Below are 26,655 nucleotides of genomic sequence, written 5' to 3' on the forward strand. Positions count from 1 at the left end.
TCAGAAAATCTTGCAGCCGATTGCAAGTGCCCGGCAAGTTGAACGGGTGTTTTTTTTAGTACAAATCAATATTCAAACAAAGCCTCCATCTTAAAGAATAGTAGATGTTGCAGCACCCAGGATAATGTGCTGCATAGCTAAATACTTATAAGGTCCTAAAGGCAAGACCGATTGCATTACAAATGCTTGTTTAAAATTAGATGTGCAAATTTCTTTTGCCATATTTGTGACCAAAATCAGCACCATTTACCACAGTCTAAGGTGGTAAAATAATGTCACTGCAACTCTTGATTTACGTGAGATACCAGTCAGCTCAAAATAGTGGAAGAGATTATGGTTCTGATTTAAAGTTTGACAGATGAATACTCAATCACGAATGTGCCAGTTATCCTGTCCACCTTATTACAAGTGCATTCAAATATAAAATATATTTAATAAGGTGTACGTGATATCAGTCACACATGTGATGAGGTATTAATCTGCTGAAATCCAAATCAGGCTGTGTGTTTTAGCATAGCTCTCCCAGTGTTCCCTTTATGTGATCTAGCTAGCCTAAGACCTAATTCATCAATTACAAGGACTTTCCTACCACCAAACCAGGTTATCTCCTCAACAATCTTCTCGTGAACGCCTTCAGCCACAGAGCGAGATGCAGCCTTTCCAGTTAGACAACTGTATATCCAGAGCACGCCAAGAAAGGATTCAAAAACAAGTATCTGCATACATCTCGCTTACACTCTGTACCAGAAAGCTCATTGTACCTACAAATGTCTCCATCCCTTCCCCAATCCAGGGCAAAACTTAGAAAAGTCACTAATGATGCAAGTCCACTCCATACAGGGGGATTCTTTAGAACCACAATCCTCAATATCCTGTTATTTCCAGCCTGGCTTTAGGTCTGCCATGAACAGGGTGTAAGTACAAGTATCAAGTTTTGTGAATCATTCTCAAATATGCTAGGGATACTGTGACTAACTACCCCCTCTTCGCTAGGTATAGAGCTCTGCTGCCACTGGGGAATAAAATAAAAAGTTAAGCAAATGTGGTGTAACAAATCTACATGTAGATATACATAGAAGGGCCTCTGTACCAGATGTACGACCACCCAATTTGTGAGTCACAAATTGGGATGTACAACAGTGTCAGAGACACTGTTAGTGATTCCCAATGGGGTCGCAAAATGTGAGACTCATGAATATTAATGAGCCACTCGCAATTTGCGACCCCATTGTGAATGGCTGGCCCTCCCATGGATGGTGGCCTGCTGTACTCAGCAGACCTCCATGTCTTTTCAATAAAGCAGGTCTTTTTTAAATGCAGCCCGTTTCCCTTAAAGGAAAACGGGCTGCATTTTTAAAAAAAATGAAACGTTTTTGTTTAATTTATAAAGGGCAGGTAGTGGTCCCTGGGACCACTGCCTGCCCTTAAAAAATATTTTTCAGAGCCAGTCACAAAGGGGAAGGGGTCCCCTGGGGACCCCTTCCCATTTGAGACTCCATTACCACCCTCTTGAAGAGGGTGAACATTTAAGAGTATTGTGCAACCACAATTGTGGTCTCAAAACATTGGTACATGGCTTTGCAGTTGCCATTAGGAAGGGAACGCCCCTTCCTAATAGCAAGTCGAAATCTTATTAAGCAAGTCGCAAATAAATTGTGACTCGCTAAATAGGCTTTGTACATGGCCCATGAGGTTTTTGCATGCGAAAACAGGTCGAAAATCCATTTGCGTATGCAAAAACGGGTCACAACCCCGTTTGCGTATGCAAAAACGGGTCTTGCATCTGGCCCTCTATTACAATAGATAAACAGAACTTAAGGTTTATATCAAATGTTTGCAATCTGCTAATGCTAAATTAAAAATGATTTGTTGTTTCAAAGATCATTTTGAGTTTAAAAAATATTTTGCAATTGAGAAACTTGATTTTTTAACATAAAGCTGGAAAGAGAAAATCAAAGGAAGATGTATGGTGAAATTTAGTATTGAGACTTGATAACAGTGTAAATAAATATAAACTGAAAGAGGAAACATTTTTGAATAACGTGTACCTTGAAAGCAGCAAGTAATGTTTTGTATTTAAATTAATGTCAGTAAAAAAGGCAACATTTTATAAACGTATAACTCCTTTGGAAACAGTAAACATAAAACTATTTGAACACTGTGGTGAGGACAGAGTGTAGCACTCAGAGCCTGGTATTCTGAGACAAGGTAGGGTTGTGCAAGATCAGCCATAAACCTTAACACATCAGTGTGACCAAGTTCATCTGGGCGAGAAAAGTGTGTTACTGAACGTGAGCACTTATAAATGACGCGGCTGAGAATCATAAGGAAGTACTTTGTGAAGCAAGACGACTTAAGCAACGAAAAGTGTCAGGAAGCCTCTGAAACCAGGAGGCTTAAATATTGTTCTAAATAATGATGACTACTGTATCTTAGCTGACTACTGTATCTTAGGTGGCCAATAGTTTAATTGAGCGGATGAACCAAAGACATCATCACATTGTGAAACTCTAGGCTGATTCAACACCTAAAAATATCAGTCTGTGGCACAAACATGGGCGAGCATAGGCTGTGAGACATTAAGTAAAAGTAACATTTTAAAGAGATGAGGGCCAAATGTCCTGTTTACTAGTTGTAAAATACTGGTCGCAATCTGTAACCAGTATTTTTACGACCAGTAAATCACTTTCTGAACTAACTTACGTAAAAATAAATTGGTACCAAAAATTCAGATTTAGACCAAGTAACATACCAACATACCTCAGTAATATTCAAGAGGTGGGTCGCAATTTGCAAATCACCCTGATTGGTGGCAATAACATGAATGGCAGCCTGCTAGGGCTATCAGACCACCAGGCCTGTGATTGCCTTTCAATATGGTTAACTTTTTGCTTTAAATGCAGCCCATTTCCTCAAAGGAAAATATCACTGTTTTAAAAAAGTTTTTTTGAGAAATGCCTGAGGTTTTATGCACAGGTTCATACTCCCCAACACACTTTTTTTTACCATTCACAAATGGGAACAGGTTCCAAAGGAACACCTTTCATCTTGCTAATTGGATACCACCCAAACTTGGAGCCAGTAACTTTTCAATGGTTTAAGGCTGCTTTTTCAGTCCTAGACCATCGATACATATGGATAGCAATCGCTGTTAGGAAGGGAAACCTACAACACGCCCATTCCAAATAATGATTCCTTATCCATTTCTTATGAGTTTTAAAAAAGGTACTAACTCCTAAAATGGATTTATTGCATTGCAAAAAGCATTTTTATGCATGCAAACTCCAAATCGGAGTGTTTGATACCACAGAAATGCTTTGTACATCTTGCCCCAGGTAGAATACAGTACAGTAAAGCCTACAATTCCATTTGTATTGCATTTTGATAGCAAATCATAGAACGTATGTTCCTGAAGAGGAGGAAGAGGTGAAATTGTAGGTGTCTCCTCAAAGTGAGAAGGGTGGATTTGGTCCTGAAGTCAAGAGGCAAGAAGTTTCAAACTGTGTTTGCGGCAGGTGTGTCGAAGAAAATGTACTCTGAATTTGGGTTGAGTCTGCAAACAGTGTTTAATAGAATGCTGCGATCTCAAAAATCAGGCTGTTGTCCCATGAACCTTGTCAAGGAGAGAAGTTCTCTAAGACGAGGCAACACATACATTCGTAGCCATTATTGGAGGTTTCTAGAACTTGTTCACGTGGTGAAAGTTTTGGTACTCTAAGCAGCTGGTTTAGAAATGAACCTATGATAAGTAGTTTAGCTGGCAGTAAGTGTTCTTCCATTGAATCCAAACATGAAGCTTAGCGTGCCACCACCTCTGAATCCACAATTGTGGAAGTCCCATCCTAGGTACCTAGTACATAAACGTGTCCGAGTGAAGATTTTCAGTTAACCCATTGGTAGGCAAAAGTTGGCTGCTGCAATGTTGATTTTACCAGAACTAAATGTTTGTCCCGACAAAAAAGAGGCCACTGTCCAGGAGAAGTTTTAAATCTTGAAACTTCAATCTCTATCGAGTTTCCGCCTCTGAGTCTTCTTAACCCTCTTGAAATGGTGAGTAATTTAGATAAAAATGTGGGTTTATCCTGATCAATGGATGTTTAATTGAGGCAACATCATTTCAATGTAATTCTGTTTGTTTTTGGCAGCCAATCAAGACCACAGTGTCTTGGACTGATGTAGTAGATTGAATTGAATTGGTGACAAGTTTAGCCCCGGAGTGTAGCGTTGTTTTGGTACAAGTCAACGAGGACTGAGTAGCACTCAGTAGATTAACTCAGCAAGAGCTTGATTTGCTGATCACAGCTGGACCTAGGAACTTAGGTTCATACATTTACTTCACTGTGTGGAGCTGGTAGGGAGCAGATTTGGCCTCAAGTCTGATGTGAGGGATTAAAAATTAGTAAAAAATGAGTAGAATCTAAGATAAATTCTAGAGATTGCTCCAACAGAGAGTTAAGGCGAGAAGCTGCACGTTTTCAAAATGTCCAAGAGACAAATTTATTTTTGTTCTTCGATGTAATGAGGAGAAATTTTTGTGGTTTGAGCATTAGGAATTCTTTGGATATCGAGGTATTCCCCTGGCCTTATGTGAAGATGTCATTGTGTGCGTAAACGTTGAGGTGCATTTGGGTATCACTCACCCTTGAAACTCAGCTGCCCCTAAAATAATATGCTATTTACTTTTCCTTTTCTTGTTTATTTGAATCACTGTGTGCTATGCTGGGGTGGCCTAAGAGCCCTTGGTAAATTTGGAAAACTTCCATAAATGATATTCGGCTATTGAAGTCAAATAACTAAGGCACAGCTTATAGGGAAATTAACCCGTTTTCACTTCCTCTTTATAGTAAATCATTACAATTTGTCTTCAGAACAAGATAATCTCTAACTGAAATAACCCTGTGAGGTTTTGGGATTAAAAATCCCTTCATCAGGAGGAATTTTTGGCATATTGTGGGCACCTATTATCCTTATAGAACGGCCTCCCTTCCGCTTCTTCAACAACTCCATTAGCTACCGGTGCGGAAACGTATACGGTTTAAGGTTTGCTGCATCGTTCATAAGGCGGTATATGTTAATGGTCCAGTTTATCTCACGGAGAAATTTAATAGCTACACTCCATCTAGGGATCTCCGCTCTGGCTCCAAATCACTGCTGGTGGTTTCTCGAGTAAAGAAGTCAAGGACTGGTTGGAAAGCTTTTTCGTATCTTGCTCCCCGCTATTGGAATCAGCTTCCCACCTCCCTGAGGCAATGTTCGGACCACCGTCAGTTCAGAAAGTCTCTGAAAACAGCTCTGTTTAAGAATCACGGCCACACCAGCCTTCTCCTGTATGTCCCCAAGCGCAGAGATAACCCTTTGGGGGTGATTCAGGTGCTATATAAACCCAATAAATAAATTCAATAAAAGAATTACTCTATTACATGAGATGCTGATAATTCTGTGCAGACAGCGTAGTAGAATTTGCAAATGTTCATGAGAAGACTAGTGCGCCCGTAGCACAGCCATGTTGCATATTGCTTTACGCTGCAATTTGCGCATTATTAGAAATACCACTCCCGCGGCCACCCGGATGGGTGTTTTTTGAGGCAGGTGGAACATCTGACAAAAAGGAGAGCGGAAGGATTGCGAAGTTCAGCCCTGGACAGCACATGTCAAATTTAAGCTTCTTCTTAATGTCACAAACTGACACCGTAAACTTCTGGAAAAGGGGGAGTTTCCAAAATAATGCCTGTCCAGAGAAATGTCTTTTCCCAATCCTAGATGACATGATGTTTTCCCTTGATGGCAGTTCAAGGAGGATTTGACCAGAGATGGATGCATGACATTCATTCCCTTTTTTTCATCAATTTCTTTGCCCCCTTACTACTGTTTTGTCCCTGATTTTAGCTTCTTGCACTTTAAATGTCTACTTTATCCTCTTTTGCATATAGTATTTTATCTTCCTTCATGTCAGAGAGACTCTGCTGCGTCTCTAATAACTTCTGTATTTACCTTTATGTTTAATCAAGAGCTACAAGATTGCTAAGGAGATTTGTTTACTCTTTGTTTATTTTTCCTTCTAACTTGGGCCCTCTTAAGGAGACACTTGACACCTTTCACATGTACTAAGTGCAGGATGGCATCTTGCCTTCTGGGAGGAATCACCCTTTCCTCAGACAGTCAAGAAGAAGATTCAGCAGACTTTCTGGACATCCAATCATTGACAGATACTGAATTGTGACAGTAGTACACGTGAGAACTTGAGGAAAATTATAAATTGATACTTTGGCACTAAATGTGTATTTACAAAACATGAAAAGGACAACCTTTGCTGGGATTTATTGGCCTAAAATGAAATATGTTTATTTGAAAGCAAATTATGTTCCCAAACTGTCAAATTGATGTGTCCCAACAAAATGATTGCATTTCCATACACATATTCAGAGCAGACATTTGAGTGATGATGTGTCAATAGCTGGACTTAACTGTCGCACTTTCTTCTCTCATCGAAGAAGAGCGGCTCCTTTCTGTAGCCACTTTGTTTGTTAACACATGAGTGTTATGGGGACGCAGGTGTCGCTTTGAATGGTCACTGACTGCAAAACATGAAAAGGACAACCTTTGCTGGGATTTATTGGCCTAAAATGAAATATGTGTATTTGAAAGCAAATTATGTTCCCAAACTGTCAAATTGATGTGTACTGTGAGAAGTTGGCCTGGTATATGCTGTTCACTAGTTCTAGTGACCACCTTGTACCATGCCAAGCAACCCTTATGGTGTGGTTGTAAGTCAACCTTTTCGGACTAGCTGCCCTAGTGGTAGCGTAGGCTAAGCAGTCTTTGAGGCTAAACTCGTGAAGCGTGTTAAGCCAGCTGTTTTACCAAATGTAACCCCCTTTTATACCAATGAAAGGACACCACACAGATATATATTCAAAATATATATGTATTTATTTCTCAAAGTAACCCCTAGTCTCTTTATGAGCACAGGAGCACAAATCGTCAAACAAGATTACAGTAGAATACACAGAAGTTGCACTTTATATGGATAGGCCCTGGTGGCCGCTCGAACCATATACTAAAATAGTGGTATAAGTACCACGAACAGAAAAGGGAAAAGGCCTAGGGCCTCTAGAATCGCTGGGCCTACAAGGAGCTAACTTCAGTTAGTGACCAGGAGGTCCACGGGTGGCGTGTGCAGAGCAAATAGTCACACGCGTGCTCCCATAGGTTTCAATGGGTGCGTAAAAAGTACAAAGTTACTGCAAAGTGGATCTTCCGGATGGACTAGGAACTCAAGATTTGGAACACAGGCACTAGAGATGTAATACTACACTTGGGCACAGGTGTGCCAGCTTTACCTCACCCACAGGAAGCGGGTGCATAGGCCTCGAAGTGCGTCGGGTTTCTTCTATCTGTTCCGTGGAGCCTGAAGACAAAGATGCTGCAGGCGGTCGGTCCGGGAGAGATGCAGTGGATCCGAGAGTGGATCGGGGATGTTGAAGACCTGTAAGCAGAGGGGACAGTGTTCACAGTCACTAGCCAGTGACCAGCGTGGCACCAGGTGGGTACCAGGCAATGTCGGGTGCAAACAGGAAGAAAGGTGTAGCTTGTCTCTGCAGCCACGTGGTCCCTGGAGGTCGACGACGTCCAGGAGTCGGTTCACGAGCTGTCCCACGCAGGCTCTCGCTGTCGGCGGTGTCGGCGACTTGATCGAAGCAAACAAGCCTTGGCAAAAGCAATTGTTGTAGGAGATGAAATAAGCTGATGGTTCTGACCAGCGAGGTCAGAAGGACTGCTCCTTTGGAGGGGAGCAAGGGCCAGTCTGGAGCAACCAGACCAGCGGTGTATTTCCTGAAGTTCGTCGCCAAGATGGCTACTAGCCTGCGGGCCAGCAACCGGTTAGGCGCGTCGAGTGGCAAAATGCAGAAGGGCCCCACGCAGATCGTGGAGATGCTGGAGGGCTCACCTTTGGTGCTGATGCTGCTCGGGGGTTGGGCTTCTCAGATCCCAAAGCACAACTTAGAGGGAGCCTCGGTTGTTGCACTTGTCAGCTTGTCGTGGTCGTTTCAAGATGGCTGGCTCCACGTGTCTCGGTGCCTCCACGGGTCTCCTCTTTTCAGGGACTGTGGATCGGGCGGTGAGAAGTCTGGAGGTCCAGGTCTTGTCAGTCTCTGGGCTCGGGCTCCGGCGGGAGGCGGCGGCAAAGCAGACGTTGATTCGCTGGATGGTGCTTGCGTTAGCAAGGTGGTCACTCCCTGACCACAGGGGAGATTGGCTTCAGTCCTCTGTGCAGCAGAGCGTCGAAGTTCCCGTCTTCTTCTTAGTGTTAAGTTGATTCCAGGATGTCTGAAGTCTTAGGACACAGCTCCTACCTTTAAGCGGATTCTAGGGGCCGGACTACCTGCTAGGTCCCTCCCTATGGGTGGGACCAGGAAGGGGGGTGGTTACACCCCCAATCCTTTGTCCAGCTCGCCCCAGGCCCGGGACTGGCGTGCCCCAGGACCGGTTTGAACTGGCATATGCACCGAGGCTCCTTGTGAGCCACAGGCATGTCTGGTTTCTTTCAAGCCCTACCTGACCAATACACAAAATCCTGTCTGGGGTGGTGCACGCACCTCCCCTGGCAGGAAACCCTTTGTCCACACCTCCCAAGCTGGAAGGACTCCCAGAAGCAGGAGGGCAGACTTGTGTCTGTGGTGGCAGCATCCAGTTTGTGGAGCTGAGGCTATGTCTGATTTTACCCGGGTTTCAGGTACTGTACATGTCGTGTCCCTCTAGAAGGGTGGAATGCTAACCCCGTCGCCAGAATTGGCGAGGGGTTAGTATTCCAATTCGTATGACACCTTACTCGACATGTTTTGATAAAGCCAAACCGAAGATAGCATTTAACCGCGAGGTTCATAATGCACTTAAGAGTATATGGTATGACGATATCTGGAAACAGTAGAAGGAAGTTGTTCCGACCACTGCAGACAGGCTCAGCTCATGCCAGAGCACCATCTCACATGGAACCAAGCACTCTGCCTTCAGGATTGTTAAGGCCTGCCATAGGAGTGACTTATAGGTTACCAGGTGTCCCATTTAAGGTTAGGTATAGGTATACTACACCTTAGTAAGAGGTGATTACACCAACTTACCCCAGCTGAGTGATCAGCCAGTTGTGTCAAATTGTTAGGCCAAGCCTGGGGTGGCATAATACATGCTTCAGCCCTTGGCAGGCCTTGGGTACACCAATGCCCTGGGTACCTAGTGTACACTGGTACAGGGGCTGACAGGGTGATCCACTTCCAATTGGTTATGCACCTAGGGTGCATAGTTTTAATTTAGTAGAGAGAACAGCAGGCTGGGGGTCTGATTGGCAGGCCCACAGCCTCAATATGTCAAAAACCAGTGAAGCAAAAAGCAAAAATTTGGGGTGACCATAGGATAGCAGACCCTACTCTCCTACACAACCCCCCCCCCCCAAACGCTGGGACATTAAACTAGCCTTGACCAGTCTCGTCTTCATGTCCTAAGTGGAAGTACCTGGAGAGACCATCTGCATTCCCATGGTCAGTACCTGGCCGGTGCTCCACTGTAAAGTCCATCCCCTGTAGGGAAATGGACCACCTAAGCAGTTTGGGGTTTTCACCCTTCATCTGATTTAGCCACAAGAGGGGCTTATGGTCGGTCTGAATCTTGAAGTGAGTGCCAAACAAGTATGGCCTCAGCTTCTTCAGGGCCCACACCACAGCAAAGGCCTACCTCTCAATAGCTGACCAATTCTTCTCTCTGGGGGTCAACCTTCTGCTAATAAAAGCAATGGGTTGGTCTTGACCATCTACATTAAGTTGTGACAGCACAGCTCCCACACCCAACTCAGAAGCATCTGTTTGGACAATAAACTCTTTGGAGTAGTCAGGACGTTTCAGGATAGGTGCAGAGCACATGGCCTCCTTCAGGTCATCAAATGCCTTTTGACAGCTTACTGTCCACTGAACGTTTTTGGGCATCTTCTTGGATGTCAGATCATTAAGAGGAGTCACAATGGACCCATAGTTCTTAACAAACTTCCTGTAGTACCCAGTCAAGCCCAAGAAAGCTCGAACTTGAGTCTGGGTGGTTGGAGGGGACCAGTCCTTGATGGATTGTATCTTACTCTCCAGTGGTTGAACTTGGCCTCCACCTACAAGGTGGCCCAAATATACAACCTTACTCTGCCCTATCTGGCACTTAGTAGCCTTGATAGTGAGGCCTGCCCTTTGCAGAGCCTCAAGAGCCTTCTTCAGGTGGATCAGGTGATCCTCCCAGGTGGAGCTAAAGACAGCAATGTCATCAAGATATGCTGCGCAAAAGTCATCCAACCCAGTAAGGACTTGGTTCACCAGCCTTTGGAAGGTGGCAGGTGCATTCTTCAGACCAAAGGGCATCACCACAAACTGGTAGTGCCCACCTGGGGTTGAGAATGCTGTTTTGGCCTTAGACTCCTCAGCTAATCTGATTTGCCAATAGCCAGCTGTTAAGTCAAATGTGCTCAAAAACTTTGCAGAAGCTAGTTTGTCTATGAGCTCATCTGCCCTTGGAATAGGGTGTGCATCGGTCCTGGTGACAGCATTGAGACCCCTGTAGTCCACACAGAACCTCATCTCTCTCTTGCCATCTTTGGTGTGAGGTTTGGGGACCAGAACCACTGGGCTAGCCCAGGGGCTCTCTGAGGGTTCAATGACACCTAATTCCAGCATTTTATGTACCTCAGCCTTTATACAGTCCCTGACGTGGTCAGGTTGTCTGTAAAGCTTGTTCTTTACAGGCAGACTGTCACCAGTGTCCACCACATGGGTACACCAGTCAGTTTGACTAGGTATCAAGGAAAACATATGTGAAAATGATTGTAGAACCTGTCTACATTCAGTCTGCTGATGGGCAGTGAGGTTGCCTCCAAGGGTCACTCCTTCAACTGAGCCATCTTCAGGGTTCTGAGACAACAGGTCTGGGAGAGGGTCACTCTCTTCCTCCTGTCCCTCATCTGTAGCCATGAGCAAGCCCATGTCTGCCCTGTCAACATATGCTTTAAGCCTGTTAACATGGAGTACCCTGTGGGGACTCCTGGGAGTTCCTAGGTCGACCAAGTAGGTGACCTCTCCCTTCTTTTCCAGAATTGTATGGGGTCCAGACCATTTGTCTTGGAGTGCTGCTGGGGCCACTGGCTCCAACACCCATACCTTCTGTCCTGGCTGAAACTCAACCAAGACAGCCTTTTGGTCATGCCAAGCTTTCTGTAAGGCCTGGCTTGCCTCAAGGTTTTTGGATGCCTTCTCCATATACTCAGCCATCCTGGAGCGGAGACCAAGTACATAGTCCACTATGTCTAGCTTAGGCTTTTAGAGAGGTAACTCCCGTCCTTCATTCACCAAACACAGTGGGCCTCTTACAGGGTGCCCAAACAACAATTCAAAGGGGCTGTAGCCAACTCCTTTTTGTGGGACCTCTCTGTAAGCAAACAGAAGGCAGGGTAGAAGGATGTCCCATCTTCGCCTGAGCTTTTCAGGTAATCCTTTGATCATACCCTTTAGGGTCTTGTTGAATCTCTCAACAAGCCCATTGCATTGTGGGTGATAAGGGGTGGTGAACTTGTAGTTGACACCACATTCCTTCCACATAGCTGTCAAGTATCCTGACATAAAGTTGGTACCTCTGTCAGATACTACCTCCTTAGGAAACCCCACTCTGGAGAATACTCCCAGCAGGGCCCTGGCCACAACAGGAGCTGTAGTGGTCCTAAGGGGAATTGCCTCTGGATACCTGGTGGCATGATCCACTACCACCAGTATAAATCTGTGCCCAGATGCAGTGGGAGGATCCATGGGACCCACTATATCTATTCCCACTCTTTCAAAGGGGACCCCCACCACAGGTAGTGGTATTAGGGGGGCCTTTGTTGTGCCACCTGATTTGCCACTGGCTTGGCAGGTCACACAGGAGCGACAAAACTCCTTTGTATCTTCATTCATATGAGGCCAGTGAAAGTGAGGGACAAGCCTGTCCCAAGTCTTGTTCTGGCCTAAGTGTCCTGCTAAAGGAATATCATGGGCCAAGGTAAGAAGGAAGCCCCTAAATTGCAGAGGTATAACCAACCTCCTGGTAGCACCAGGCTTGGGGTCTCTAGCCTCTGAATAAAGGAGTCCTTCATCCCAATACACTTTATGGGTACCTTGAGCATTCCCAGCAGCCTCAGCAGCAGCCAGCTGTCTGAGGGGTTCAAGAGAGGGACAGGATAACTGAGCCTGCCTCAAGTCAGCCCTTGAAGGTCCCCCTGTCGCCAGAAACTCAACCTGATCAGGTTCAAGCTCTTCAGGGATAGTTCCTTCAGGGTCCTCTAGATCAGCTTCCTGGGAAGGCTGATCATCACTCTGAGGCAGGGGGGAAGGCACAGCCTTGACCCTCCTGTTCTTCTTCTTGGTAGGTGCTTGGTCCATTGTTCCAGGATCCAAGACCTGAGGTTCAGTGAGGCACTTTTTGGCCTGTGACCTGGTCACAGCAAGGACATGTGATGATATACCTAACATCTCTGCATGAGTCCTGTACTCCACTTCTGACCATAGAGAACTCTCTAGGTCATTGCCCAACAAACATTCTACTGGGAGGTCTGCACTAACCACAACCCTTTTGAGGCCAGTTACCCCTCCCCATGAGAAGTTAACAACTGCCACACTATGTGAAGTAGTGGCATTGCTGGCATTGGTCACCAGGTAGTTCTCACCTGGTATGTACTGTCCAGGGTCCACAAAGCCTGGTGTCACCATAGTGACACTGGCACATGTGTCCCTGTAGGCTTGAGCCACTTTGTCATTAATTAAAGGAGTCTGTCTGTACTTGCCCAGGTTACTGGGGCTCACAGTCAGGGACAAATCAATGTCCCCATCACAGATCAAGACTGCCTGTGTCAGGGTTCTGTCTAAGTCAGAATCTCCTTCAGTTCCCATAGTGATTCCCACTACACCCTTTGTCTGGGGACCAACACTGCTAACAGTAGTACTGGGAGCAGGTGCCTTAGGGGCAACAGTGTTGGGGGCTCCACCCTTTTTGCAATCACTAGTCCAGTGAGTTGTATTTTTGCAATGATTGCACCAGGGTTTCTTTTGACCTTCTTTCTTCTTTTTGGACTGTTGTTGGGACCCACCCTCCTTAGCAGTAGTTTGGGGCCCTGTTGAAGACTTCTGGTCTTTAGATTTCTGATCTCCACCCTTTTGGTCTGTTTTCTTCTGATCACCCCCTTGGCCCTGGTTCTGGTTCATTTGCTTAACCCTGGTTCTGACCCATTTGTCTGCCTTCTTTCCCAATTCTTGGGGAGAGGTCAGATCAGAGTCAACCAAGTGTTGATGCAGTTGCTGGTTTTGACAGTTATTTAAAATCTGTTCTCTCATCATCAAATTATACAATCCTGTAAAATCAGATACCTTACTTCCCAGCAACCAACCCTCCAAAGCCTTAGTGGCACATTCAACATATTCAGACCAGTCCTGAGTCTGTGTCTTTTGGGTGTCTCTGAACATTAACCTGTACTGTTCAGTGGTTAAGCCTAACCCATCTACCAGAACACTCTTCAGGACTCTGTAATTTCTGACATCCTCTTCTCTAACAGTGAGGAGTCTGTCTCTGCCTCTTCCTTCAAAGGAGAGCCAGAGGATTGCTGCCCACTGGTCTTCAGGAACCTGCTGTACTTTGCAGGCTCTCTCAAGAGCAGTTATCCATTTGTGGATGTCATCCCCACTTTTGTAGGGCGGCACAACCTTAGACAGGTTCCTATTATCAAAGACCCTATCTTTGTCCTTAGGGACAATGCTGCCACCAGTGGGTATAGACCCACTCTCTCTAGGTTGCCTAGCCTTGTTCAGTTTCTCTTCCATCAGGGCTACTTCTAGCTCCTGCTTCCTGATCCTCAGCTGGGCTTCCCGCATTCTGGCCTCATGTTCCCTCCTCTGAGGGGTGGTCATCCTTTTCCTGGAGTGACCTTGAGAGCCTCTAGAGCCATGGGAAGCATTGGAGTCACCTGAGCGATTCCTTTGCCTCCCAAGCCCTGTGTTCAGTCCACTGGGGAGATCCAATGGGGTAAACCCACTGTCAATCCCCAATAGCCTTAGTTTAGCTGGGCCAAGTATAACACTTGGCACTGGGCTAGTTTTCCCTTCATCATCACTACTTTCTGTATCCTCACCACTTTCCTCCCCTGTAGTATGATTCTCATCTAAGGGATGGCTATTGGAACTGGGTACCTCTGTAACATCTTCAGAAGGGGGGCCTCCTGTTCCTGACCCTAAGGGGGCTAACTGGGAAGCTTTCCTGAGTTCTCTCTGATTCTCATCATTTTGTAAGAGTTCTCTGAGCTCAGCAGAGGTAGGGTTCTTGGGCTGTTTAAGGCCTCTAAGAGTTGCCAAATGCCTGAGCTCATTCTGGTTAAGGGTAGCAAAGCTGGATGGTGCCCTCTGGGGGTCACTCTCAACAGAGATGGGTACAGTGGACCCCTCTGCCCCGGCCATTGCTCTTAAGTGTGGGTGGATGTGTTGCAATCTACCTACACTTGGGTTTACCTACTAAACCTATCTAGTAGTTGTAGTCAGGGTGTGCTACTCCCTTTGCTCTACAACAACTAAGTTCAGTAGAACTTATGTATATCTAATCTTGTTTTATATGTACCTACAGGTACCTATGTGATCTTTCAATTGGTAACCAAGAGATTACAATGGTAAAACACAGCAAGCTCAAATCCAACCGACCGCTGCTCACCAATGTGAGAAGTTGGCCTGGTATATGCTGTTCACTAGTTCTAGTGACCACCTTGTACCATGCCAAGCAACCCTTATGGTGTGGTTGTAAGTCAACCTTTTCGGACTAGCTGCCCTAGTGGTAGCGTAGGCTAAGCAGTCTTTGAGGCTAAACTCGTGAAGCGTGTTAAGCCAGCTGTTTTACCAAATGTAACCCCCTTTTATACCAATGAAAGGACACCATACAGATATATATTCAAAATATATATGTATTTATTTCTCAAAGTAACCCCTAGTCTCTTTATGAGCACAGGAGCACAAATCGTCAAACAAGATTACAGTAGAATACACAGAAGTTGCACTTTATATGGATAGGCCCTGGTGGCCGCTCGAACCATATACTAAAATAGTGGTATAAGTACCACGAACAGAAAAGGGAAAAGGCCTAGGGCCTCTAGAATCGCTGGGCCTACAAGGAGCTAACTTCAGTTAGTGACCAGGAAGTCCACGGGTGGCGTGTGCAGAGCAAATAGTCACACGCGTGCTCCCATAGGTTTCAATGGGTGCGTAAAAAGTACAAAGTTACTGCAAAGTGGATCTTCCGGATGGACTAGGAACTCAAGATTTGGAACACAGGCACTAGAGATGTAATACTACACTTGGGCACAGGTGTGCCAGCTTTACCTCACCCACAGGAAGCGGGTGCATAGGCCTCGAAGTGCGTCGGGTTTCTTCTATCTGTTCCGTGGAGCCTGAAGACAAAGATGCTGCAGGCGGTCGGTCCGGGAGAGATGCAGTGGATCCGAGAGTGGATCGGGGATGTTGAAGACCTGTAAGCAGAGGGGACAGTGTTCACAGTCACTAGCCAGTGACCAGCGTGGCACCAGGTGGGTACCAGGCAATGTCGGGTGCAAACAGGAAGAAAGGTGTAGCTTGTCTCTGCAGCCACGTGGTCCCTGGAGGTCGACGACGTCCAGGAGTCGGTTCACGAGCTGTCCCACGCAGGCTCTCGCTGTCGGCGGTGTCGGCGACTTGATCGAAGCAAACAAGCCTTGGCAAAAGCAATTGTTGTAGGAGATAAAATAAGCTGATGGTTCTGACCAGCGAGGTCAGAAGGACTGCTCCTTTGGAGGGGAGCAAGGGCCAGTCTGGAGCAACCAGACCAGCAGTGTATTTCTTGAAGTTCGTCGCCAAGATGGCTACTAGCCAGCGGGCCAGCAACCGGTTAGGCGCGTCGAGTGGCAAAATGCAGAAGGGCCCCACGCAGATCGTGGAGATGCTGGAGGGCTCACCTTTGGTGCAGATGCTGCTCGGGGGTTGGGCTTCTCAGATCCCAAAGCACAACTTGGAGGGAGCCTCGGTTGTTGCACTTGTCAGCTTGTCGTGGTCGTTTCAAGATGGCTGGCTCCACGTGTCTCGGTGCCTCCACGGGTCTCCTCTTTTCAGGGACTGTGGATCGGGTGGTGAGAAGTCTGGAGGTCCAGGTCTTGTCAGTCTCTGGGCTCGGGCTCCGGCGGGAGGCGGCGGCAAAGCAGACGTTGATTCGCTGGATGGTGCTTGCGTTAGCAAGGTGGTCACTCCCTGACCACAGGGGAGATTGGCTTCAGTCCTCTGTGCAGCAGAGCGTCGAAGTTCCCGTCTTCTTCTTAGTGTTAAGTTGATTCCAGGATGTCTGAAGTCTTAGGACACAGCTCCTACCTTTAAGCGGATTCTAGGGGCCGGACTACCTGCTAGGTCCCTCCCTATGGGTGGGACCAGGAAGGGGGGTGGTTACACCCCCAATCCTTTGTCCAGCTCGCCCCAGGCCCGGGACTGGCGTGCCCCAGGACCGGTTTGAACTGGCATATGCACCGAGGCTCCTTGTGAGCCACAGGCATGTCTGGTTTCTTTCAAGCCCTACCTGACCAATACACAAAATCCTGTCTGGGGTGGTGCACGCACCTCCCCTGGCTGGAAACCCTTTGTCCACACCTCCCAAGCTGGAAGGACTCCCAGCAGCAGGAGGGCAGACTTGTGTCTGTGGTGGCAGCATCCAGTTTGTGGAGCTGAGGCTATGTCTGATTTTACCCGGGTTTCAGGTACTGTACATGTCGTGTCCCTCTAGAAGGGTGGAATGCTAACCCCGTCGCCAGAATTGGCGAGGGGTTAGTATTCCAATTCGTATGACACCTTACTCGACATGTTTTGATAAAGCCAAACCGAAGATAGCAGTTAACCGCGAGGTTCATAATGCACTTAAGAGTATATGGTATGACGATATCTGGAAACAGTAGAAGGAAGTTGTTCCGACCACTGCAGACAGGCTCAGCTCATGCCAGAGCACCATCTCACATGGAACCAAGCACTCTGCCTTCAGGATTGTTAAGGCCTGCCATAGGAGTGACTTATAGGTTACCAGGTGTCCCATTTAAGGTTAGGTATAGGTATACTACACCTTAGTAAGAGGTGATTACACCAACTTACCCCAGCTGAGTGATCAGCCAGTTGTGTCAAATTGTTAGGCCAAGCCTGGGGTGGCATAATACATGCTTCAGCCCTTGGCAGGCCTTGGGTACACCAATGCCTGGGTACCTAGTGTACACTGGTACAGGGGCTGACAGGGTGATCCACTTCCAATTGGTTATGCACCTAGGGTGCATAGTTTTAATTTAGTAGAGAGAACAGCAGGCTGGGGGTCTGATGGCAGGCCCACAGCCTCAATATGTCAAAAACCAGTGAAGCAAAAAGCAAAAATTGGGGTGACCATAGGATAGCAGACCCTACTCTCCTACATGTACCAACAAAATGATTGCATTTCCATACACATATTCAGAGCAGACATTTGAGTGAAGATGTGTCAATAGCTGGACTTAACTGTCGCACTTTCTTCTCTCATCGAAGAAGAGCGGCTCCTTTCTGTAGCCACTTGGTTTGTTAACACATGTGAGTGTTATGGGGACGCAGGTGTCGCTTTGAATGGTCACTGACTGGAGGAAAAATCCAAGCAGCATAAAACATCAAGGAATCCAAGCTATCCTAGGTAGCAAAAAGTAGTGGAATCAGGCAATAACAAAACCTGCACCTGAGTAGGAATGGACCAGAACCAACTAGAGAAGAACACCAGGAGTGGAAGGCGAGATCCAGGGTCTAGGAAGAATTATCTTAAGAAAAAACAATCACTAGGGTAAAAAAAATCACCAACAAAAAAATTACTGAATTGTTTGCAGAGCATGGCACTGAGTGTCAGAGTTCAGAGTTCCTTTTATAGGGAGCTACAGGAAGTAAGTCTGAAGACGAAGCAGGAAGTGATCTACATGAAGCAGGGAGTGATATACAGGAAACTGGTCGGCCACAATGGATTGGAAAACTAAAAATGTCTTTTACTAAGAAAGCTCTGTAGTGATTGAACTAACATACTGGGCCGATTCCGATTCCGGGCCGCAAAACGAACCGACCGACACGGACCCGGACCGAATACCGACCGACACGGACCAGCGCGACCCGTGCAGTACGATGCAACGCAAGTGAATTACAACCGACACGTACGGAATACAAGCCGTACGACCGGGCCGGAGGGAAAATAGTGATCCGGCCGGAAAACCGACGCGATTTTTACCGACCGTCACGAACCCGGAATCAACCCGACCGACCCGTAGCCGCGATGTACGATTAGTGCAGTATGATGCAATGCATGTAAAACCAGACCGACTCGCACGGAGAGCAAGCCTCACGACCGACACGCACAGACAACCCGGCACACAAGCAATAGAGACCGCCGCGAACGACGCCTACCAAACACAGAAGACAGGCAGCGTGAACGAGGCGGAGAAGCCCGCACGAGACAACAGCAGCGTCCGTTTCCATCACATGAACGTCTCCTACATGCCTACAAAACACAAAGGAAAAAACACAAAAAAAGGACCAAACAAGCAATGACTAAGCCAATAAATACCCAACACAATTTAATTGGACAAAGACACACCCACAACTACAACTATTTAAAGGACTACAATCACTACCATCATCCCTTGCAAACAGGAGACACAGGCAGCAGCAAACACCAGTACACAGCAACCACAGACACACTCACAACTCACCCATCACACAACTCACACACCATCAGCACCTCATACAAAATCACACACACATACACACAGCAAAACCAACACCAAACCAACATCACTTGCACCCTCACACACACATCCCTCACCACCACCACCCATCACCATGCCCCCAAAGAAGAATCCAAAGTTCACAGATAGTGAGTTAGAAGTGCTGGTAGACGAGATCATCAGAGTAGAGCCATATTTGTTTGGTACATTGGTTCAAAGACCCCCATCTCACAGAAAACAAAGATGTGAGCGAGGATTGTGGACAAGGTGAACGCACAAGCACCAACGTTGCGCACAAAGGACGATATCCATAACAGGTGGCATGACGTGCGCAGAAGGGTCAAGAAACTCATCGAGAAAAATCACGCCTTGAGACACCGCACCAGCGGTGGCCCTCCTGCCAAACCAGTCTACTTCAGGACCTGGGAGGAGAAGGTGCGGGACATCCTACCACCAGAGAGCGTCCATGGCCTAACAGACATCCCAGAGACTGGTGAGTACAGAAACAACAAACCCAAGATTGTTTGGCAAGGGGGCAGTGAAACCATGCACCCCAAGCAAACCTACACTAAACAATAGATAATCAATCAATCAATCAATCAATCATCGCATTTATATAGCGCGCTACTCACCCAGAGGGTCTCAAGGCGCTGGGGGAGGGGGGTCCGCTACTGCTCGAACAGCCAGGTCTTGAGTTGCTTCCTGAAGGCGAGGTGGTCCTGGGTCAGGCGGAGGTGGGTGGGGAGGGAGTTCCATGTCTTGGCAGCGAGGTAGGAGAAGGACCGTCCCCCTGTGGTGGCTCTTCGGATGCGGGGGACGGCGGCGAGGGCGTGGCTGGTCGATCGAAGCTGGCGTTTGGGAGCGTAGAAGTTGAGGCGGCTGTTGAGGTATCCTGGGCCTTGGTTGTGTAGGGCTTTGTGTGCGTGGGTGAGGAGACGGAAGGTGATTCTCTTGTTGACCGGGAGCCAGTGCAGGTCTCTCAGGTGTCCGGAGATGTGGCTGCGACGGGGGATGTCCAGGATGAGTCGTGCTGAGGCGTTCTGGATCCGCTGGAGTCTCTTCTGGAGTTTGGCGGTGGTTCCGGCGTAGAGGGAGTTGCCGTAGTCCAGACGGCTGGTGACGAGGGCCTGGGTGACCGTCTTCCTGGTCTCGGTGGGGATCCACTGGAAGATCTTACGTAGCATGCACAGGATGTTGAAGCACGACGAGGAGACGGCGTTGACTTGTCTGGTCATGGAGAGGGAGGAGTCCAGGATGAAGCCCAGGTTGCGTGCGTGGTCTGTTGGTTTGGGTGCGCTGCCTAGGGCGGGGGGCCACCAGGAGTCGTCCCAAGCGGCGGGTGAGGATCCCAGGATGAGGACTTCCGTCTTGTCCGAGTTCAGTTTCAGGCGGCTGTTCTTCATCCATTCAGCTTCCTCTTTCATCCCTTCGTGAAGGTTGGCTCTGGCGGTGGCGGGGTCGTTGGTGAGGGAGAGGATCAGCTGGGTGTCGTCGGCGTATGAGATGATGTTGAGGTTGTGCTGGCGTGCGATGTCTGCGAGGGGGCTCATGTAGACGTTGAAGAGGGTTGGACTGTGCGAGGAGCCTTGAGGGACGCGGCAGATGACTTCAGTGGCTTCAGATCTGAACGGAGGGAGACGGACTCTCTGTGTCCTTCCGGCGAGGAAGGAGATGATCCACTCCAGTGCCTTCTCCTGGACTCCGACGTTGCTGAGGCGTTGTACTAGGGTACGGTGGCAGACAGTGTCGAAGGCCGCGGAGAGGTCGAGGAGGATGAGGGCCGCTGTTTCTCTGTTGTCGAGCAGCGCTCGGATGTCATCGGTGGCTGCGATCAGGGCGGTCTCGGTGCTGTGGTTGGCCCGGAAGCCAGACTGCGAGGGGTCGAGGGATCCGTTAGTCTCGAGGAAGGCGGCCAGCTGCTTGTTGACGGTCTTCTCGATGACTTTTGCAGGAAACGGGAGCAGCGAGATGGGGCGGTAGTTCTTGAGGTCGGTCGGGTCGGCCGATGGCTTCTTGAGTAGGGCGCTGAGTTCGGCGTGCTTCCAGCTCTCCGGGAAGGTGGCGGTGTCGAAGGAGGTGTTGATGATGTCCCGCAGGTGGGGTGCGATGACAGCGTCGGCTTTGTTGAAGACGTGGTGAGGGCAGGGGTCGGTCGGAGATCCGGAGTGAATGGAGTTCATCGTGCGGACGGTGTCTTCGGTGCTGATCGGAGTCCAGGCGCGGAGGGTGTTGGTGGGGGGCGGTGGTTCGGTCGTGGCGTTCGTCGGTTGAGTGCTGAAGCTGTTGTGTATGTCCGCGATCTTGTTGTGGAAGTAGGAGGCGAGGGAGTTGCAGAGGTCTTGTGAAGGGGTGATGTTGTTGTTTCCGGCGTTGGGGTTGGAGAGCTCTTTAACGATGTTGAAGAGTTCCTTGCTGTTGTGTGCGTTGTTGTCCAGTCGTTCCTTGAATGCAGTTTTCTTGGTGGCGTGGATCAGTTGGTGGTGTTTTCGGGTGGCGAGCTTGAGGGCAGTCATGTTGTCCGGTGTTGGGTCTCTGCGCCAGGTTCTCTTGAGGGCTCGGCAGTTCTTCTTGGAGCTCTTGAGTTCGTCGGTGAACCATGGGGCTTTCTTGCTGCCGGGTCTGCTAGGCGGGGTCCTCAGGGGGGCGAGCTTGTCTGCGCAGTCGCTGATCCACTTCGTGAGGTTGGTGGCCGCCTGGCTAGGGTTCGTTGTGCTGGTGGGAGGGTTCATGTTCAGGGAGGTCGTGAGCTGGTCGGCTGTGATCTTGTTCCAGCTCCTGCGTGCAACCTGTTGCTGGTGGTGGTGGGTCGTGGTCCTTCCGAAGCTGAAGTGGACGCAGCTGTGGTCCGTCCAGTGGAGTCCGGTGGCGTGGCTGAAGGCGATGTCCTTGCTGGATGAGAAGACGGGGTCGAGTGTGTGTCCGGCGTAGTGGGTGGGGGTGGTCACCAGCTGCTTGAGTCCCAGGTTGGCGAGGTTGTCCAGCAGGGTGGTGGTGTTGCGGTCGTTGTTGTTCTCCAGGTGGAAGTTGAGGTCCCCTAGGAGGATGTAGTCAGCGGAGCAGAGGGCGTGCGGGCTGATGAAGTCGGCGATGTCTTCGCTGAATTGTGTGCGTTGTCCCGGGGGTCTGTAGATGAGGGTGCCTCTGAGGGTGGTCTTGGGGTTGATGTGGACCTGAAAGTGCAGGTGCTCGGCGGTTGCGAGGGTGTCGTCGGTGTTGGTCGTGATGCAGATGGTGTTCCTGTGGACGATGGCGATGCCTCCTCCGGTGTGGTTGATGCGGTCCTTTCGGATGATCTTGTAGCCGTCTGGGATGGCGATGGCGATGTCGGGCGCTGAAGAGGCGTTCATCCAGGTTTCCGTGAGGAAGGCGACGTCTGGTGAAGTAGTGTCGAGCAGGTTCCAGAGCTCGATGGCGTGTCTGTGGACGGAGCGGGTGTTGAGCAGGATGCACTTTAGGTGGCTGCTGCTGTTGCTCGTCGAGGTCTTGAGCACTGCTGGAGTGGTGCAGGTCCGTATGCAGGTGAACTTGCAGGCGTTGCAGCAGAAGGGTCCGTGGGTGCGTCTCGGGGTGGCTCGGTAGCAGCCCGAGATTCTTCCGGCGTTGAGTGCGTAGAGTTCGGTGGCGTCGTAGGTCCGGCGGGTGGGCTGGGGTCTGCGGGGGCCAGGGGTCCTGGCACTGGGCGCGGTCCAGGCGCGGACGGGCGCAGACACGCTTACCTTTGGCGCACCTTCGGCGCTCAGTCGGTGCTCACGCTGCGTGCGTCCGCTGCGCGGTCGCTGAGGGGGCGACATAAGAAGGGATCCGGGAGGGCGGGTCAGCTGGGAGGCGGGGTCGCGTCCACCAATCGTCTGGCGAGGGGGCGGGGCCGCAGGCAGGAAGCGGCGGGAAAAGTGAACAGGCTGAGCGGGCGGCCCTGCGGCGGCTGGGGCGCTGCTATCGGCGGCGGTGAAGATCCCACTGAGCAAGGAGCTCTGGAGCAGGAGCGTAGAGGAGCGAGGGGGCAACCAGGCCAGAGGCGCAGTGGTCGTAATCAACCCAAGATGTGTATGCCAGTCACACAAACACAATACCTGCCATCTCATAGTGACTTGGAACTGTGTCATGACATGCACCAACCTACAAACAAATAGAGCAAGCCAGTGGCACAAAGCTAAATAGACACTGCCAGACAGTTTGCCACCACAAACACACTACCTCACAGTGCAGCTGACTGTCAGGAAGGAATAACGGGGATGCAGGTGAAGTGAGTGTAGCCAAAAGCATGATGGGGCCTGTAGTCACAGATAATGCTCCCCCTCCTCATTGGCCCATCAAGACCTCTCTGAAACATACCCACATCACAGGGAGTGCAAAATGACTGACAAGATGGCTGACACTGGCTCCTGCTAGGGGTTGTGTGCAAATCAGAAGCAGGACACCACTGACTGACATCCTAAAAGACAACTTGCACGCCCTACAATGGAAGCACGTGTCATGATAGGAAGGAGGACTGACAGCCATGACCATACTAATCAGCATGGGGAGACACCCCCAACACAAACTCCACACAACTCACCGGGTACAATGCTTTGACACACACCTCATTGAAATATCAGCAAAATATCCCCGTACTGGCTGCTGCTGTAGCCAAACAAACACCAGGATTTCACAGTCAGCCATCTTGACATTGCTGTCACACCCCCTCACAGGGAAGCAGAGTCAAGAGGGAGGAAGCATGGGCATGCTGGGTAGGGGGGTGTAGCCAAGAGTATGATGGGACTCGCAGTCACACCCAACCTACACCCACCCACATGGCCCAGCAAGATCAACCTGAACCATACTCACTTCACAGGGAGTGGGAAGGGACCGACAAGATGTCTGACACTGGGCTCTGTTGTGGGGAGCACAAGGCCATGCTGGGACTGCTAGCCAAACAAACACCAGGATTCCACAGTCAGCCATCTTGCCATTGCTGTCACACCCCCTTACAGGGAAACAGAGTCAAGAGGGAGGAAGCATGGGCATGCTGGGTAGGGGGTGCAGCCAAGAGTATGATGGGACTTGCAGTCACACCCAACCTACACCCACCCACATGGCCCAGCAAGATCAACCTGAACCCTACCTGCCTCACAGGGAGTGGGAAGGGACCGACAAAATATCTGACACTGGGCTCTGTTGTCGGGAGCATAAGGCCATGCTGGGACTGCTAGCCAAACAAACACCAGGATTCCACAGTCAGCCATCTTGCCATTGCTGTCACACCCCCTCACAGGGAAGCAGAGTCAAGAGGGAGGAAGCATGGGCATGCTGGGTATGGGGTGTAGCCAAGAGTATGATGGGACTAGCAGTCACACCCAACCTACACCCACCCACATGGCCCAGCAAGATCAACCTGAACCATACTCGCCTCACAGGGAGTGGGAAGGGACCGACAAGATGTCTGAACTGGGCTCTGTTGTGGGGAGCACAAGGCCATGCTGGGAAATGGCCAACAACAAGATCAAACTCTGTCCGTGACAAGCTTGGAAAAAGCAGTGTACAGGCAGGCATCTGTTATAAAAGTAGAAAATGTCATGTTTGTGAAGCAACGATGCATGTAGAAACATAAATCACATTGTGTGTCTCTTCCAAACACAGGTCGTGCTGGGCACCCACTGACAAATGACGAGGATACCCAGTCCCAGACTCTGGTGGACACTGAGCTCTCTGGTCTGACTCTGACAGGGCACCCCTGCCAACACGGACAGATCAAGGACAATCAACAACCACAGCACAGGAACAGAGGACCCCCGCTAGCTACAGCCAACACCACCAGCAACACCACCCAAGGGGTCCCAGGGTCACCTGTGCGTACCGCCGCTGGTCCTGCCCGTGTGGAGAGGGGTGCTGGGAGGGGTGGGAGGCACAGGGCACGCGTTGCAGAGGGGTCTAGACTTCATGATGACCCACAACTGGCACGCATCATAGATGCGTACCAGGATAGCACCGGAGGATTTGGCCAGGTAGTGGGGATCCTCAAGGACATGCAACAGGAGCAGGTCGCCCACCATGCTCGCATGGAGGAAAAGTGGGATGCCCTTACTGCGGTGCATCGGGACATACTGCAATGCCTCCGCAAGATTAACACCAACCTGTCCCCACCCCCCTGTGTGCCCACAACATCTGTCGCAACACCATCTGCCAGCGCCACAGGGAGGGAGGAGGACTCTGGCGGAGAGTCCCCTGCACCGCAGAGGCCTGCACATGAGGACCCCCCTCCCCCGGAAGAAGAGGGGTCATCCGAAGAAGGACATGTGAGATGTCCCAGCACATCCCCCAGGGCTTCTAAACCTGTTCTGGACAATGTTCTTTGTGCGCAACCCGTTCACCTTGTCCAATCGCACACAACACGCCCACATGACATCGAGGATTCATATTGGGCCAATGTATCAGATGACTGGTGAACTTTGGATTCCCAAACCACTGTACAGCACCCAACATCCTGTGCACCTCACTCACACATGTTGTAAATAAACTCACCAGTACACCATACTTGCCTCTGTTGTGATTCAAACTTGTCATGTTCAGGGCGCAGTTGATCTGCTACACAACACAGTGCATGCCAAATACTGCAACATGTGACCAACGTAAGGTCAGTCATGGGGATGTGACACATGTGAGGGTGACACACCACTATGGCAACACAAAACATACTCACCATGGCCATGTGACTCATCACACACAATGATGTTGACCTGAAACACATTGGCATGCACAGACACAACACCAAGCACAGTCAGTGGTAACAAGTCCACAGGTGAGGTATGCAGATGTCACTCAGATGTGGGAAGACAGACAGCGCACATAACAAAGCGTAGCACAGGTTCATTACACACCAGCAACACATTTATTCCACAATAGTTGCACGGTAATTCTACGTAACAGTGGACACACGCTCACAATTGTTTTGGGAATGGAAGTCCAGGGATGTGTGGTACATCAGTTGTTGGGAATTCTCAACTTCCACACTGGTGTTGGCTTCTGGGTGTTGGGGGTCAGTGTTGACCACACAACAGGCAAAGGACCCTGGGAAGGACAGACAAGATACAGTCAAAAGCACAGACGAACAGGAGAGAAATGCAATGCACATGCACAAAACATGTTGCAAAACACCTACACAAACCTAGTTAGCAGTACTACCCTATTGTGGAGTACACACCACCTGAATGGACACATCACAGCACGCATTCAAGTCAAGTGGCACACAGACACACTCAGACAGCAACAGAGCTGGCTCAACACATTCCTGGAAACTCACTTCAGGTGAAGAAGTTGTGATGAGCTGGGAGCGGACGTCACCATCATCATCATCATCACTGGCATCCTGGCCCAGGCCGGGATCCACAGATGCCGGACGTTGGTCGTCGTCATCCTCATCCAGGATGAGAGGCACCTTCTTCCGCACCACCATGTTGTGTAGCATGCAGCAGACCAGTATTATTTTGCACACCTTTGCAGGCTCATATGGGAGGGACCCTCTGGTCTTGTCCAGGCAGCGAAAGCGGCTTTTCAGGAGGCCGAATGTCCCGCTCAATCACCCTCCTGCTCCGACCATGATGCCTCATTGTGGCGCTGCTCGGCTGGTGTCACAGGGGTTCCTGAGGGGTGTCCGCAACCACGGCATGTTGGTGTATCCAGAGTCACCTACACACACAAAAATGAACAAGTAGATGTGTTTGGTAGGAGTGTGAATACAACAATGACAAACACACACAATGAGAAACAGTCAGTACACACCGACAAGCCAGGCAAGCTGAGCTGGCATCTGTGACATCAGCGTTGCAATGTGACTACTCCTCTTTATGTAGGCATCGTGCGCCGAA

Source organism: Triturus cristatus, chromosome 4_2, assembly GCF_964204655.1.
Source record: "Triturus cristatus chromosome 4_2, aTriCri1.1, whole genome shotgun sequence".
NCBI lineage: Eukaryota > Metazoa > Chordata > Amphibia > Caudata > Salamandridae > Triturus > Triturus cristatus.